This window comes from Scophthalmus maximus, chromosome 7 (genome assembly GCF_022379125.1).
Source record: "Scophthalmus maximus strain ysfricsl-2021 chromosome 7, ASM2237912v1, whole genome shotgun sequence".
Classification (NCBI taxonomy): domain Eukaryota; kingdom Metazoa; phylum Chordata; class Actinopteri; order Pleuronectiformes; family Scophthalmidae; genus Scophthalmus; species Scophthalmus maximus.
Window position 1 is genome coordinate 3,042,417 of NC_061521.1, and position 17,638 is coordinate 3,060,054.

General features: G+C 43.9%; 1 protein-coding gene across 1 annotated transcript in view; it reads left to right on the top strand.

The window, feature by feature from the left end:
• mgat4c (mgat4 family member C) overlaps positions 1–17,638 on the top strand; it is a 97,595-nt gene that overhangs the window by 15,640 nt on the left and 64,317 nt on the right. The window lies entirely within an intron of this gene.

Genomic DNA, 17,638 nt, shown 5'->3' on the forward strand with positions numbered 1-17,638 from the left:
CAACAAAAACAATCAAAAACACAGAAGTGCGACCACACACACACACACACGCACACACACACAGACACTGTAATTAAACAAATGCCTGAGAAAATAAGAACGTTTTAAGTTTGCTTTTGAATGTGGACATTTATGTGATGGACCAACTATACAGTTCAATTTTCGTTACATACGTTATCTCAAGGCACTTTACCTATTAAGGTCGCGACCTCACAATGTTAGAGAAACCCCGCAGTTCCCACAATGCTCAAGCACTTGAAACAGGATGCGGCCTGGCTCTGTCCAAAGTTCAAATCCACCGACCAGCAACCGTGAAGCTCACAAGTGAACACAAAAAGGCTCAAGAAAGTTGGATAGAACCAACTAGATGTAGCTGTTTTCCCCAGAATGTCACACTGTCCCTTTAAGTGATCCCTCTTTACTTTACTTTAATAATCAGCCAGATTTTCCGCTGCAGTAGATCATTAGTCTTCAGGCAGCTGCCTCCCTTATTACAGTAATGAAGCCTATCTCACATGTATTTATCACTTAAAAGGTGTTTGTCATGCTAGTCAAATGACAAGGATGTTTTGGAGTCGTTTTAAGAAATGTAATTAATCAGGTTAACACACGCAAAGGATTATGTCCGAGAACTCCTGAAATACCACTGATACCAATATGTGCCATCACTAAATTGTGGCACGATGACATATTTAATGGCCAGAATACAACTATGTGTACTGCACAAAAAATAAATGAAAATTCTGGCTTTCAAAAAATGGGAAATGTTAATATTTGTAATTAATTCATTATTCTGTTTGTCAGCAGTTCAGTCACAGAGCAGAAGAAAACTCCAAAAGTCAAAGCAAAAAGAGTTTAATCACACCCAGACCGATGTGTCTCTGTAATGGTTTAAAAAAAAAAAAAAAATACATATGTTGCAGAATAAAATTAAGGATTGCATCCAGATTCTCCCGTACATTGTACGAATATGGGAACTCCCAGAGCATAGCAACACCTTTCTGTGAAGCTTTATCAAAAGATAAAAACAACGTTACGGTTTTGGCCTCCTATGACAGGACGGAACACCAACAGGAAACAAACCAAGCAAGGATTCGTGCGTTGTCCAAAGATTCAAAAGACGACAAAAAATAGACGAATAACCGCAAAATCTAAAAGTAACCAGAAGGAGCCAAAGACCTGTTTGCAACTTTTCCCTCTCACATTTGGTTAAGTTTGAATGTCATCCCTCCGATGTCTGAAGCTAATGCAATTCACAGTCTTCATTCAGATTTTTTTCGCAGAATCACTTCGAGTAAGTGATGTTGTGGATTAAAGTTACTGGCCAAAAGGCTCTCCAGTGTGCCACCGTCTAACAGCGATGAGCAGAGAACATGGGCCTTTCTTAATGTGGCCTCAATTTGCATTTCGCTCACTGCAGAACTCAAGGCAAATTACACCTCGCCGTCTGCCAAATTCTAGTCCGGCGCTGAACGGCACACTTCCTCTGTTCTCGAGTAATGATGTTTTCTGACACAGTAGTTAACACTCGCTATTTTTCTTCTCCTTCTTTTAACAAAAGGCTTTTTCCTCTATTGATTAGCAGTTGTTCCTCCTTTGTGCTCAAGTCTCACAGAGTTGAATGCCTCTGAGACTTGCCCCCCCCCCCCATGTTACCTTGTGGCAGTGTCACCTTTAGATGCTATGCCTCACCACATCATGTCACAGTGTTACCACCAGGCATCATGAATGTTTCAGTGTCTGGGACAGCGTTTTATCATTTTCAAAAGATTATTGAAAGACTAGAAAAGTTTGGCATCAGGAACCACCGATAAGCAACCGATGTTATCGCGCACCTCCAATTCAAAGCATCCCAGAATGTGCCCTTGAACAGCATGAGAGGAAGATGCGGGCAAACAGTAACAATGTAACTGGTTAACCTGCGGAAAATTGAGTATCCCTCCATTCCTTTTGCTGTCGGTGATGTTTCGGTGATGTTTTGTGATGTTACATTTCTTGATATGTTCATGAGAACTACCCGTGAGCGATTTTACGTAACATCTTACATAACTGCCTGGCGCGTCATCGGTGCAAGGACACGATCCCTCACCGGCTTCCCGCCCCTGGAACACAGCAGGATTAAAATGTCGGTGGAATAACAGTGACTAAATGGAGACATCAACTCAAACATGTGCCATTATTTGTGTTATTATTGTTGTTGTTGTTATTATTTCAGAGGAAAATACAATTTTGCAAATATATCTTTATTTCTCAATAACAGATGCATTTTGTGAGCTCTGTAGAAACAAGCCTGCTCCTTTCAAACAACGTGGATATTTTATCGGTTGGAATTGTGTGATCACGGGACGTCCTCCGAACCGATACATCGATCAACCGCCACATTGTGGAAAGTACAATTCGCGGGTCAGTTATACATTTCCTCTCTCAAAATTCTGTTTGATTTGTGTGTATCAACTCCGCTGCTGCCTGCGGTCGCGTTCCCCTTTCCCCCTCGGCCTCCGGTTGCCTTCAGGCCCTGCGCGGGACAGTGCGAGCGAGCAGCCACAGACGAGGGGGGGTAACGGAATGGAGGGGCGGCGAAGGCTGTGACGAGGTGGGCCAGAGAGATTAGCTGGGAAATTGACACTGACAAATCTCATACATTAAGGCTGCCTGGGAGGCGGCTATCGGTGGTGGTGGAGGAGGAGGAGGAGGAGGAGGAGGAGGAGGAGGAAGGCGCGGCAGGTACCGCATCCCATAAATGGCACGGGGTTTTCCTCAGCACTCCGCGTGCAGCACATTGGCAAGCCTGTTCGTCGACGGCGGCGCAAAAAAAAGGATAAGAAAGCCAGGTGTGCTCAGAGACATTTCATTTGACTAATGTGTTTACAGCGAGAATAATGAATAGAGTGAGGACGATGAGAGTAATTAATTTGAGCTTTTTCAAGCTGAGTAACAAAGCAAATACGGGCAAAACTGTTTCATTTCCCTCTGGAACCAGAGCGCCCCCCCCCGCCCCATCTCTCTTTCCTGCCTGCTTTAATGAGATAAAGCCAGGGCTTCTTTGATAAGGAGCCCTAGTTACTTTTGTCAGTAGTGTAGTAGCCTTTTGATCTGTTCTGAGGGTGTTTGCGCACCGTTTTCTCCGCGCATTCTGCATTTACATACATTTTGCCGTCTCTGGAGAGTCGGCCGGGCATAAAAATAGCGCGTGTAATTATTCGGAATGAACAACTATTGGTGTTGTTCTTCATACCCAATGCGTATGTGTCCTACCTTAATCGTGTATCATTGGGAGTGAGAGTGAGCCTTCACTCGCTCTGTGAACCTTTTGAAACCTGGAGACACGCGGCACATCCCATTGTGTCCGGAGAGTAACGAGTCTAATTACCCGACATAAACAACTCCCCGGCCTCTGCGGCGGCGGCGGCGGCGGCACTCGATGTTTGCTGAGTGTTATTCCCGGCGACTTAACCCTGGTCAAGAGGTTCACGCCGTGTCCCCTCCATCTTTATTTATTGTGGGCAGTGAAGTTGTCCTTGGGACTTGGCGCCTCGCAGGATGGCCCTCCGGCTACCTTGAAACCTGTCCTCTTTAGAATGTGTGTGGAAAGGTTATTTGAGTTTTTCGCCATTATTCATGAATGAATGAAGTGCCTTTTTTTTCCTCCTTTTTTTTTTTAACAAAGGACATATGAGGAAGGGACTGAGTTGATGGTTGACTTATTCAATTTCTAGCGCACAACAGGTTCAAAAGCAGGATCTGCTCTTTTATTTCAACCGGCATTGTGGCGCAGTGGAACTGTTTTAATCAACAAGTTATCAGCATGTCATAGTGTGTGTGTGTGTGTGTGTGTGTGTGTGTGTGTGTGTGTGTGCACTGCAGCTTTGGTTTTAGTCAAAATTAACGTAATTCAAAATAACTGTACTGGTGCAGTATGCTTTTTTTGCAAAAATGTAGAGGTTTGTCTTTATCCTTAAAGCCTTCATAAAAAGTGTATACAAATATTATGCTGAGGTATCGTGGCGCAGGCAGCTCCACGCAGACAATCTCTCCACTCCCGAGCGGCGAATTCATCGGGCCCTAATATTTCGGCGGAACATGAAGGAGACGAGCTGTTAAATATTCATGGCCGCGTTGTGTTCTTAAAATAAGGCTCATTAGCGCTGCCAGCCTCCTTTTCAAGTTCCGCCTCTCTCTCTCTCTCTCTCTCTCGTCACTCTCGAAAGAGCATCACAAACATGCTATTCGTCTCTCGCCATCTCCGCGCTCAAAAGTGGGTTAGACCGTTACGCTGAAGAATGCCCACATTTTGAAGTCAGGTCGACGCTCGACACTGTTAGATTGGCTCTCGTGAGGGCATCGATCGGATCAGTTGGAAGTGTTGCGAGAAATGTCGGCTCGCGTGACATCCGAATTGATTTCCTTCAAATAGCGGAAACGCGCGCCTTTTAACAGGATTGAAAATATTGGTTCCTACCATCGTGGGCAGCACTGTGACGGCAAGTTTCAAACCAGCTGGTTTTTCCTTTGTGGAGCATATTACCTCTCGGTGTGCATGCGGGCCTTCCTCCGGGTGCAGGTTATTTGACCTGCCATGAGCGCATTGTCCGTCTGCCGGTGTTATGTTGTGCGATCGACTGCCAAACCGCCCATTGAGTCACCTGGTACGGTGCATGCCTGGATAGGCTCCGTCCATCCCCCTGCATATAAAAAAAAGGTGTAGAAAATTGAAATCGTGAATTGGTTTGACTCGCGTTTCGGGACAGCGTGCTAATCCGGTGCCCCGTCACGCTCTCCTGTCAAATGGACTGGACGATAGTGCTAAAATGCTGGACCACTGAAATACATTTGGTTTAGGGAGGAACAGTATGGAACCACAGGGCTCTGGGTAATCATTATTTGAATTACATTTGTGATTCATTTGTCAATTTTTTTTTTTGCCCATTATTCTCAGAAAAAAATGTACAATTCACCCAACACAAGTTCAAAGAGCAAAACATTTTGTATTCAAATCAGTTGCTTTGCTTAAAGTCTTTTGTTTACAATCATGTGGATGAAGTTGAATTTTGATATTTTATAAATGACTTGAATGTCTTATACAGTAGATTCTCTTTTATTACCTTTCAATTAACTGATCTAGTGCTGAAACTGACGATTATTTTTGATCGATTAATCTGACGATTATTTTCGGGATTAATCGATTAGGCGTTTGGTCCATAAAATGGTGAAAAATGTCGATCGTGTTTACCAAACACCAAGATGATGATATTTAGTCTAGTGTCAAAGAGGAGCAAAGCAACCAGAACATATTCACATTTAAGAAGCTGAAATCATAGAACTTTGACTTTTTATTTCATAAAAACTACTTGAACCGATTAATCCATTTCTTTTGTTATTCTGTCCTGCTGGGCGGGACAGCAACGGCTAATCCGCTCATTCTTTCAGCTTTGAAGTCCGCTTGCCGTCGCTGTGATGGATGACTAATGCTCCTCATTCAGAATCAGCACTGTTGCGTCGAGTACGATCACGATAGCTCTGTATGTTTTCCCCTTTTGAACAATAATAATGATTGCTCAGTTGTTGCCACGCCTGCCAACATAAGCATCGCTAATTTGCTATCGTTCTGTGCCCTCCGGGGTGATTCTGACGTCTCATGACATTTGGTACCAACTTGTGGCCACATGTTGATCATGATCACGACCAGGTCTTTTCGGATCCACTCAGATATCAGACATGATGTCGAACAGACCCAGGATTTGCAGCAACAGAGCGGGACCCAAGTTGCACCGGTTTGACTGTAGGAAACGTGGATCCAAACCAGTATGGATCCTAGGTCAGGTATTGGATCCTAGGGTTCGGCTGAAACTGCAAAGACCTCTTGTCTCAACCTCTCCAAAAGGACCCGATAATCAAAACTGGTGAAAACGCTGAATAAAATCAGGGTCAAGTTTGAAGTCGTCGTTTTTTGCCGAAAGCTCTTCTTCAGACACAGGACGTCAGAAGGGGCTGCGGACCACGTGCAACACTGCCCAAAAACATTTGCTCAGTTTGTTTCTAGGGGCTTGGCTTGGGCTAGGGGCTTGGCTTGGGCTCCTTCAGTGTTTATCCTCCGGGAGGCTTTTACCAGATGCCGAGATACAGGTTTCTTCCTCTCCAAAAGAAAGAAATCAGGGGATTTCTTGAAATTACCTGAAAGATTAGCTTTTTTTTTTAATGTTCTGTGGTGTACGCTGCACGGTGGTGTGGTGGTTAGCACTGTCGCCCCACAGCGAGAGGGTTCCTGGTTCCAATACACGAATGGACAAAAATCATCCACAGGGACGTCCTGTGGGGAGGTTGCATGTATGTATGTGTGGGTTCTCTCCTGGATTCCCCCGACTTCCTCCCACAGACCAAAAACATGGAGATTGAGATGAGGGTCAATTGGAGACTCTAACCAGACCGTCGGTGTGAATTTGAGTGTGAACGGTTGATATGTAGATAGATAATGGACGGATGAATGAAATCAGTGTTTCTTGGACATCAGTAGGGGCTGCGGAAGGTGCTGGCTGCTCAGCTCATTTCTCTTGCAACTTGAGATCCAGATGGCCAATGACTCTAGTCCCTCATCCTTCAAAAGTGTTGTAGTCGTAACGTCATGAGGTTATAAAAATGATAGTGCAACAATGAGAAATTAGTTGGCTGGAAGTGTTTTAATGTCCGGCCAAACAGCCGACAGCTGGCAAATTATGGAAAACTCTGCTCGTAACGTCCCAAACACAAATAGAGTGAACAGCCCGTCTGAGAGACGGAGGTATAAGCACTGTGGAAAAGTTCCTGCATTTAATTCTGTATATGCATTCAAGTGTATTTCATTGCACATGCACAGCGGTACACACTTCAGAAAATCTCATAAGCCTTTAGTGAACTTTGCTGAGTGAATATACAATTGAAATCCTTTTTTTGTATCTTTGATATCATTGTTTGGCAGTGCAATGTACATTTTTGAGCTTTTTATTGAATATAAAACTCCCCTAATTATAAAATATATCTTAAATCGGTAAGTGGATAATGACAATTCACTGCTGTGTAAATGCTTTACTAATCCATCTGTTGCCTTCTGTGCAAACTGTAAATATCCAGTTTTGTTACATTATTAGAGCTGCATCAGCATTTTACATGCGCACACACACACACACACACACACACACACGCATGCATACAGTCAAACACATGCACAGTGAGGGAGGGAGGTACACCTCACTTACCGGCTTGATCCACCCATAGGCAACCTATTAACGTCCACTTTATCAGCGTTTTCATATTTCATGACCTCGTTCATCAAACTTTAACGCAGTCCTGGTTCTACGCGTTTGTGTTTTTAGTGCAAAGTCATGTCTGAATTGAAAGCTTTACCTAGACGTCTCTTGCTGGAATCCTTTTTGGGTTTTTTTAACCACAGCCCCAAGAGGAAGTTACCGACTTGTTCTTCAGCAACCGGGTTATTCATGGCACACTCTCTACGGCTATCCCAAACATCTTAGACGAATTGCGGCGAGTAAGAGGACATCATTAGCGTTGTCAAAATGATTTGACAGAGCCCCAAAAAACCTGCTGTAAGCAGATTACGGGCCACACGCCAGTGGTTTCTCTCTCTCTGCAGACATGGCATTCAGGCTGCAGTGCCCCACTCGAGTATGTCTAGGGTAATGTGCTGCCCGTCAGATTGCCCAAGTCCTGCCGAGCCTATGGGACACACGATTAGCCTGTGGCCAGCCCAGGATATGCGGTGACCATGGCCAAGCAGCGATAGATGAATAGAGAAGAAGCGACGGGCAGCAGGTCGGAAGGGGAAGGGGGACAGGCAGAACACACAGGTGTGTGCACAGTGTGCCGCGAAACAGTGTAAGTGTTTGAGGGGTTTTGCGTGTGCTAAAACAGAATGCGTTTGGAATTTAATTATTGGAGCAGATCCTGAGAGAGCTGCAGTGTGAATAAAGAGATTTGAAAAGGGGGTGACTCGCAATGTGGCAATCACTCCGAAAAATGGCAGCAGCAATGCACAGAGCATTTCCAGCACCGCTGAGTCCACCACTGGTAATTTCAAATCAACCTTGAGTCAATATGTATGGGTTTGGGTATAGCTTTTCCATGGTGACATGGCGAGGAGTTGTTCTTAAAGGGGCAGTAAGCCATTTTCTCTCTTTGTTGTCGGTGTTGTTTTACTGCTCAGGCAATTGCTCTTGCACTGTGCTGCCTGCATTCACATTTCCTCCTGATGTCACCCAACATATTTCTTTTCGTTGAAAAGCTTTTGCAAACACAAATTCTCAGCCTCCAGGCCACAGTTGACGGCGGAGCCGTGGTCTTTCGCCTTCTGATGACATCACATGCTGCATCGTCTTGGTTATTTTGTGATCGGGCCTCGGGGGCGCCAGTCCGAAGGAAAAGGCTACGTGAGTCAGTAAATGAGCAGAAATCCAGTTGTATCAGATCAGGATGGAGGAAAAACAGAGAGAGATTATTCCGCAAAGTCAGTGCTGTCGTAAAAGGCTCAACGTTGTAACAGGCAGACAAGTCGGTGCCACAAGAAGCTGACCATGCTCGTGTTTATATACCCTGTTCTTTATGTCCGATCATGATCGTTGTCTGCAGTCCAGAACATCGAAGCCAGTGAAAATGGAGAGAGTCGAGATATTTTTGAGCTGTGCTTTTTTGACAATCTCTCATTGTTGACCGTAGGGTTGCAACCAAGTCTTCAGCATGAAGTTAATCTGTTTTTGTGGTGAGGGCGAGAGGAGCCGCGTGACGGGGCCAAAGAAAACGAGGACTGCGCCAAGAATGGCTAGATTGTGCATTGGAAGCCGACAAAGTTGAACGGTTGTGGTGAGAAATAAAGAAGACGAAGAAGTGCAATTTCGCTCTCCGCCTCTTCCTCTTATTTAGAGTTTATCGGCAGGACGGCACATTACAGCCACCCAGGTGTACTGGAATGGCTACGCTCTCACTTATGGCCTCTCAGTCTCATTAAGTGCAAAAACCTAGTTTCAAAACCTGGCATACTGGTCGGCTACGCTGTGAAGCTTGATATCAACTCCACACCACACAGAGTAGGTTGCACTTTTGTTAAGGTAAGGCCGAGCTATTGGCCGTATTCATTGTTACTTCAGTATGGTACTATTTTTGCACAAAATGCTCATTAGCTTCGACGGAAGTCAGCCCCCCCGTGTAGACGTGACCCTTTTAACAATCTTCCTTTAATTCCCTGCCATATTTCTCACTGTCGCTCTGCAGCTCTTGGTATGTTTGTGTATATCATCACAACATCCCTCTGTAGGCTTTACCCATAAATATCATTTACAGGCCGTATACACAATGAGGCAGACAGGACACACACACGCGCACACACGAAGAAAGGGAGTTCCCATAGGGACTGCGGAGAATAGCAGTTAAATGATCTGGCCTTCTCCAGGACAAGGCAGCATTCAATCACTGAAGACAGTCCGGCCCCGAGCACTGCAGACAAACATATTGCGTTATTGAGAGGAATAAGGTGAAATACATAGGGCTTGGCAAACAAGGTTTACACCGCTCCCGTGATAGCCCTCCTTCTCCTATCGCCGCCCATTAATTACCGACGTGGGCTCATAACATGGTTGATTACTGCCTTATATTGTCTCCGCGGCCTTAGATCCGCAGACATTTTCACGGGGAAATTATGAACTCAATGAAAAGTGTGACAATCATGAAGATCGATGGTGTTTGTTTTATCAGAGTCTGTTCATTTGCTCTGGGCACAGGCGGGGTCCTTGGAGAGGACCATCAGTGTGATGGCTGCTGTGTACACATCCCGTGACTCACGGTTCCCGGAAGCACTGGACTGTAGAATTTTGGACAGAGAATAATAAATTAAAAAAGGCATTATAATGAAAAGTCATTAAACCTTGGAAGGGAAGCCCTGAGACAGATGTTGTTGTGCCTCCATTTTGTGCAGTGGACCATTCAAATGTCATATTTGGCTTTTACAAAAACCAAAACATGCACATTCCTGCAACTCATTTCTCTCACAGTTGCTACTAGCTTTATCAGTGTCTTTTATGACTCCACAGATCCAAAATAAAGTTATTTTTCGCTCGCCTTTGCCGATTATCTTGTTTAATGAACAGGATTTCTGCTCTGGCACATCTTTCTGTGCCACTGACCACCACCTTCCGAGTGCCTCCTCATGCCTCATTCCCCTCCGGTGGTCCACAGTGTGGTGACTGGAGCGCCACTTCTCATCCACAGATATCCTCCTGTGGGGTGATTGAGACAAGAGTGAGCTCTTGTCAGGGCCTCGGCCACCATGTAATTGAATTCTACCTTGTTTCACAGAGTGCAACAAAGCATAGCGCCGAAGAGAAGGGTAAACATACTCAGCACATAGAGACAAACCTGGGCCACGACAACAAACGGAGGCACTGGGTATTGCTTGGTATCGTTTCCCCACACATTGCTGCCATCCACATGAAAATACTGGAGCTGCTGCCCGTGCGGTGCGGCAGGGAGGAAGCTTTCTGCTGTCGAACGCATGCAACTGTACAACAAATCGATTTAGAGGAGACATATTATGGAAAAAAACAAACACTTTTTCAGTGTTTGTGTACATAAATGTGTGTATCTTTGGAGCCTACCAGCCCACAAACTGAAAAAACACCACCCTGTGTTTTTTTGTGAGCTGGCTAAACCCTACAGCCTGACTCTGAACAACTGGTTCAGATTTCTCTCCCACTCTGATGTCACAGTTGGAATCTTTTGGGGGTAACCCCGCCTGCAATCTGAGAATCTCCACTTCTCTGGTGAAGGGGCAATTCCCTACACTATTGAAATCAGTTGATCAATCACAACAGAATGGGCCAGCTGGCCAATCAGAGCAGACTGGGGTTTATCGGGAGGAGGGGCCTAAAGAAATCCAGGCGTTTTAGACAGAGGGTGAAAAGAGGAGCTGCAGGAATGGGCAGTATGAGAACACTGATGCCTTTTCTGAACATTAGAGGATGTAAACCTTTTCAAGTGGTAACACAAAATTTTAAAGTAGGAACCTGAATATGAGCATTATATGTCGCCTTTAAGAAAACACAACACAGTCCTCAAATGCAATTTTGATTTTGGATTGATTTATTTGACTGTAGAAGGCGGTAAACATCAAAATCACACAAATTTAAAAAAGGCATGGATAATAAAATAAGGTTAAGAATTAATTCCTTGCTTAGCTACAGATTGCAAAGATGCAGGAATCCACCACAATTGATACCAATATCATTATCAGTAAAAACAAAGTAAAATGCCCAAAAGGTGAACTAAAATTATACTCTCACATTTCAACTTGGATGGGAAGCTTACACTTTTCAAATTTGTCATAAATTGAGGTTATTGAAATGTGAAACGGTACACTATTCACATTCCTGGAACCACAGAAGCAGTGTAATAAACGAGTTGATCCTCAACAACCACAGGTTATTAACCCTAGCTGCAGTTTGGTCTCCCAACACTACAAAAGGTGGAGGAGGTCAAAGGTGCATGAGCATATTTGTTCATTAGACAATGACAACATATATTATGTTGGTGCTGTATGGCTGGCAAGTGTACATTAATGTCTACAAGACATTAATGTACAGACAGTATCACCAGATACCACTGACACAGGTCTTTTCCTCCCCCATATCTGCCCCTGACAGAAAAATGATGTTATTTGTTAAAAAAAAAAAACTTAGAACAAGATTATGTTCAGACAGAAAAGCTGGAAGGTACAACAGTTTTTTATACTACTGAGAAATATTTTCACATAATCCGTCATAAGCGCCTAGTTGACAGATGTCCTTGTAACGTGACTGCTTTTATTTAAGACGAAAACAATGGCCCCTGTTTATATTACACATGATATCAGATATGAAAGGAACATGTCAGACTCTGGTTCAGAGCAAACAAGGATGAAAAGGCTTTTGCTTTGTAGTTTTTCTCAGTCTTTTCTTTTTTCATTTTCCTCTCTGGATTCTCTGCACCAATGATTTTGTGTGTGTGTGTGTGTGTGTGTGTGTTTGCGCGTGTGTGTTTGAGTTTTAAAAGGCGTATAAGGAGACACAATGCCAGTCTTTGGAGGGCAAATGGGATTACATTGTGGAGGCTGCTTCGAGGCATCACAGGCTTCACTCCAATGAGGCAGGCAGCAGTCTGTGGCCTGTGTGCTGTCGTCTAATCTAAGGAGATGGATTCTCAGGGCTCACTCCAGTACAGTTACTGTGCTTAATGGGTTTGACTCCCCAGGACATTGTTTCAATCTAGAGGTCATCGCGGTCTTAGTTCAAGCCGAGAACCCCTCAACCCAGGCTGATTGGCTCGTCAACCACCCTTGTGCGGTGTACTTCAAAAGGACATTTTTCTGTTAGCGCTTCGATATTAATCGCTGGGAAAGAACACGCATTAACTACTAGAAGGGATATAGACATATTAGGGTTTTTACTCGTTTTTCCAACACAGCAGGGAACTTTGTGCCTTTCATCCACAGGAAAATAGTTGTAGTTTTTGTCACTTTGCATTTGTTCCAACCCCCTGCTAAATCAAATGGTGTCCATGTTCAATTTAGAACGAGCAACTCCAGGCCCACCTGAACCCACTATCCAGTGGGTGTGTAATAAGTGCTTACCCAAAATCTCTTATATATTCATCTGATCTCTATTAAGGATTGATAAGAATTTTGTTCGGCCTCTCCGGTGGTCTTTTTCAGATTTTAATCTTTTTGTTGCTGTCCACACTTGGACTGAAAAATCAGCTATTGCTATGACTGTGTGTGTGCAAATGTTGCTTTCCTACAAACTTACTCAAAGTTTAGCAATGATATCCATCGGCCGGAGTCAGAGCTCCAAGAGAGGGAAAAGCTTTTTGATGGCTTTGTCTCCATAGCTGCTGCTCATGCAAAGCATTTTTTCCCCACCATAATTTCCCCATATACAGTACGCTGCTGTCATGCAACCGCTGGTTGACATTCCTTCCCAACACTCGCCTTAACGTCACTGCTGGTCTACAGTCCCAAAATAGTTGGATTCTGCGGCCAAACACGCTCCCCTGGCTGGCTTCAATACACACTGGCACTGTACCTGTCCGCCCAGAGGGTCCAGCGGCCGAAGAGAGTGATCTGGTGGCATTGGACGTGGATGCCTCAATACCACGGACGGAAGATCCAGCGGTGTCCCAGGACCAGGCCCGAGGCTCCACACCAAATCCAGCTGAAGCATTTTAGTCCAAATTTGACCAGGTGTTTGGCTCATGTTAGAGCTGACTGACTATTTCCATTGACCCATGAGTATTTTTTAAGCTACAGTAGTGGGCTACAAATCCGTTAACTGTGGTTGGTTTGGCCATGGGTCACTCAGAAAATTCTAAAAGTCAAAAAGTCAGCCAATCAGAAGAGAGGCTCTGAGCCTCTGGTTTCGGAGTTCTTGCTACTGCTCCAGACAGAAGCGTGAGATGTATATTAACAAAAATGAAAAGGTTTAAAGACATGAATAACTCTTCTTATGGATATCAGAATTCCAACTAAAACACCAGAGAAGTGTAAAATAGGGGATTGTTAAACCTTTTTGTGTTTAATCGAATCATCCAAAACTAACTGATGCACAGCAGGAAGTATTCCACTGTAGAAATTTGCCTTTTAGGCAAAGTGAGATGCGGAGATGTGTGTCAACAATAACCCTAAATTGCTGAGGTCATGTCATTTATTACATGCATATATTTTTTTTAATGGCAGTAGTCCGGTTTTGAAAAACACACCAACGGACTGCAACGCTCTTCTCCCAGGCTCCCACCACTCAAAGCTTTGTACCTGCTGCTTGGTTGACAGAATTGGACAGCTTCCTGCAACGTTGGGGTTTCATGTCACCGCTGAGGTGACAGGTGGCTCATTGGGCCTCAGAAGTCCTCTTACCTGCTCTAATTTACAGCATCTAAGGGATTTCTTGGGATGCATATATTTTGTTCTTTGAGCAGCCAAGCATTAAATTGCCTTCCATCGGGAACAGTTTGTATGCTGGGGTTGCCAAAGCTGTGGCTGGTTTCCAATGACATGGTCTTGGCAGCAAAGCCAACACTGTAATTAGGGTCACCCAGCTCTGGAGCTGTTTCAGGGCTAAAGGGTCATCACGGCTGCATAGTGTGTTTGGAAGTCACAACTTAGCTGGAGGATGGTAACACATGACTTGATAGAGGGCGTTTCATCAAAAATGTGGTCGTTTTCAGGAGGGACCAGCACTCAAAAAGTTTATTTATTTATATAAAATAAAAGAAAATCTAAATTATATAAGCAAACAGTTAGACAATATGGCCCTCTGCATCACTGAGAAATGAAAATGTGGAAAGATAGTTGCGGGGCATGCGTATAGTGAAAGCGCCATGTATAACGAGTTGTCAGCTTTGTCTCATGGTGCCAGAAGCTGACTTAAGCAGCCCACTGCTGTTTGAGCTGTCAGTGAAGCCTCCTGCCTGTTCAGCGGACCTCGCCAAATGTAGCCTGTGGTGCTTTCACGAGGAGCCCGCACAGCATGTGTCCATCTGCAAAAACCTTTCCAATGTGTCCAGTGGTGGAGGAAAATGAAGAAACCCCTGGATGCTCTTTTCTCAGCTCACAGTATTCTCTTTGGGATTGTTCTGAACAAACGCATCTGAGAAGAGTAAAGAGAAGAAAAGCGTTTGGACACACGCTCTGCAGAATTTAGTAACGTCTTAAGGGCGTTGTGACTGTATCAGTGGGAAAAAATGAAAGGAAGTCTTGAGTCTGCATTAACATTTACCTATGTTTTGTGATTTTTGCAAATCCCTGGTAGAAACAAGCTGGGCTATAAGTGGCTTCCCTAATTAATTAGATTTCATACTGTACTGTGAAGCACATCCTGTACTGAATTTGGTTTGAAACTCAGTCCTGCTAGAACATTAAGCCCTGTATATGTAATGCTGATGCATGACAATTTTTGGGGGTATTATACATGGCAATTTTTACTCTGTAAGGAGCAGGGTCAGTTTGGCTGAAACATGATTTATGTTGCAGTCATTAGGGCAGAGAAGGACATACAACAGTAGCCTGTCCTCCACTGGAGCAGATATGGGGCTTTTACAGCTTTGGTCAAAAGCACTTGAACGGTGATAAAGCATTCTGCCCTGACAAAAACGTATGAGTATAGTGTTTCTGCCTGGATGCAAATTACAGCAAGGAGACTCATGTGGAGGTGGTATGATTGGTGGCTTCCCATTAAAATATTGCACAGCTCATCATCCGCTAAAGGATCTCTTGGAATCTAAGTTGATTTGAAGCAGACCTGAAAGCAATTCAGCTTGGGGATGTAGGTTAATTTCCCCTATATGTGACTGGCCAAAGTAAAATGCCTTGGTTACATTGTAACCCCTGTTCTCTGAGCGAGGAATCAACTCATGTTGTCTGAGGCAAAAGATCGCCAAAAAAGATTTTAAAAAGTTGAAACGTTGGAGAATTGTATTTGATTTAGAATGAAATCCCAACCCTTCTTCTAAATGTATCAAGTTGACTAACAAAATTTCTGATTAGGCTTGTCGCACAAACAAAAGAAGTAACGGGTACAAATACAGCCAGTGGCACCTGTACAAGCCTCAAATGTAGATAAAAGACCCATTGCCGAGCTCCACAATGTGTCGAGGGACTGAACTTAAAAGAGCTTTATTTATCGTCTTACAGTAGAAAAAGAACACTGCGATCCAGTGTATATTCAAAACTAATGTGTTTACCCTGACAGTTCTTGCTGAATAATGTATCCACTCATTTTGAAAGAGACGAGCCAATGTTGAGGATTGTGATTAACTGCAGCTGTTTTCCGACCACATTTTAAAAATTAAATAGTGACAACAGCTGTGTCACCACTTTATCTTACAATAAATTGTATATGTGGTGCTGGTTGGGAAAATGAGTGCTCATGTAAAGCATTACTAACATGAAGCCGCATCAAGGGAGTATGTATTTACTTTTGCTTTAGTACTCACACATAACAGTGCACACCCGCGCACATATGTCCTTGTAATACACGGTGACAGTAATGGAGAAATGAGTTGTCTGGGGAAATAGATTAAAACAAAAGAAAATTCTTTGCATTGCTTGTGAGTTTATAAAGCTGGCCAGCGTGTTACCTCAGGCTCTCTGAACTAGTGAACTTTAATGCTTTGGGACTATATGGACCATTTTGAGATGGTACACCTGATCAAATCTGCCGACCAAGCGCCTGCGTCCTTGTTGCCCTGCTGATAAAATAAAATATTCCTTTATTCGTCCCACAATGGGGAAATTTGTTGATCTGTTGAAAGGTGACTGACTTGATTTTACAAGATCTCTTTGTTGTAGTCCTTTGATTTCATAATTTAAAAATGTGAAAGTAGCGCCTGATACTTGCATTGAATTGAATTGATTGAGTTGATTTGTTGTTAGAGGAGAAACTTCTTTCCTGATTCGATTGAGTCTTACTTTTGAAAATAAACGTGACAAGCTTACAAGGATGTGTTTTGATGAAGTACTTCTATTTGCATTTTTCGTCATGTTGCACGGACTGTTCTAAATGTGAAGAATGGAGCCCTCAGGCCTGTCTCACAACCCCCAACTCTACCAGCACTGGTCACATAGGTTCAGTGCTGCAGACGTGAGATATGGTATTTATCTGCTCCATGTTTAATGAGGAGTCGCCCAAGGAAGCAGATGGTACATTAGCTGTAATGAACCAGAGCTGACTTCAGTATTTTTTTGTGAGGGAGTATGGAATTGAACCATGAAGGCCTCATCCCTTCACGCCCTACATTGTGAGAGGGTCAGAAGGTGTCTACTGTGCACGGAGAGCGTGTTCTCTAGCGTCGTGAGAACAGATCCCTGTTATAAGTCTGGACAGGTTCTCATTGCCCCCAGCAAAGCATCATATATTGATGTGGGGAGAACAAAAAATTACTGTAAGCTCCGACCCCTTTGTTCGCAGTGCAAGCATTAAAGTTGCTGAGTGAGGGTTTCACATTGAGCTATATTTTATTGTTACGCTCAGCAGAAGTGATTCGAGTGAGCAACCACACTCTTCTGTGCTTCCAGTGCTTACTGACTGTGGACCAGGAGGCTGCACATGCATCTTCTCCTACACCCTCACATGCACTGACGAAAAAGTTGAATTTAGATTTCTGTCAGGCTCTGGAAATCCAGTGGATGATTTGGACTAAAAGACAAATTTGCACTCATCTATCTGACTCAGACTGAAGAACCAGCCAGCTGTATTTAACAGGCATGTCAAGATGGAAATATTATCACAGCCAGTTCTGGTAAACTACATCTGGCATCAACTACTTATTCCCTAAGGCTACTTCTGCAATCTGTAATTTTTTTCAACTGCTTACTTCACAGCTGGAGGTTTGTTGCTGTCTGTGATGTTTCATGTCCTCCATTCACTCTTTGGAGAGATACCAAGGAGCGATGGCAACTATCTGAGAGTCTGTGTGCTCTGACGGCCTATGGTTAATGTTGATCATTAAGTGGGGTGAGTAGAATTATTGAGTTTCGTCTGTGCAGTAGGCGGTGCCTTGAACCCTGCTGAGTCATAGGGCACCTTGGAAGTAAGCAAAGGAAGGTTTTAGGGAAGTCAGAGGGCAGTGGGTG